Source organism: Lupinus angustifolius, chromosome LG09 (genome assembly GCF_001865875.1).
Source record: "Lupinus angustifolius cultivar Tanjil chromosome LG09, LupAngTanjil_v1.0, whole genome shotgun sequence".
Taxonomy (NCBI): Eukaryota; Viridiplantae; Streptophyta; class Magnoliopsida; order Fabales; family Fabaceae; genus Lupinus; species Lupinus angustifolius.
The window spans coordinates 9011640-9012262 of record NC_032017.1 but is presented as its reverse complement, the minus strand read 5'-3'; positions in this window follow the sequence as shown (position 1 = coordinate 9012262).

Genomic DNA, 623 nt, shown 5'->3' with positions numbered 1-623 from the left:
GAGCAGAAATCAGTTTTTGTTTTAAGGTTTCAAAAGCATTAGCGCACTCAGCATCAAAATGAAAAGTAGTATCTTTGTTAAGAAGATCACTGAGTGGCTTTGCAATTTTAGAAAAATCTTTAATAAACCTTATATAAAAACCTGCATGTCCAAGGAAACTTCGAATTCCCTTGACATTAAGTGGTGGTGGGAGGTCCTTGATGATCTCAATCTTAGCCTTGTCAACTTCGATGCCTCGGGACGAGATTTTGTGTCCCAGAACTACCCCCTCAGTCACCATGAAGTGACACTTCTCCCAATTCAACACCAAATTTGTTTCAACACATCGTTGCAGAACGATGTCCAGATTTGCCAAACAACTCTCAAATGACGACCCGAAGACCGAGAAGTCATCCATGAAAACTTCAATGCATTGTTCCACCAGGTCAGAAAAGATAGCTAACATGCACGGTTGAAATGTTGCTGGTGCATTGCACAGTCCAAATGGCATCTTCCTGTAGGCAAATATACCAAAAGGACGTGTGAAAGCTGTCTTCTCCTGGTCCCGCGGATCCACAGTGATCTGATTGTAGCCTGAGTACCCGTCCAAGAAACAGTAATATGCTTGACCGGCTAGTCGCTCT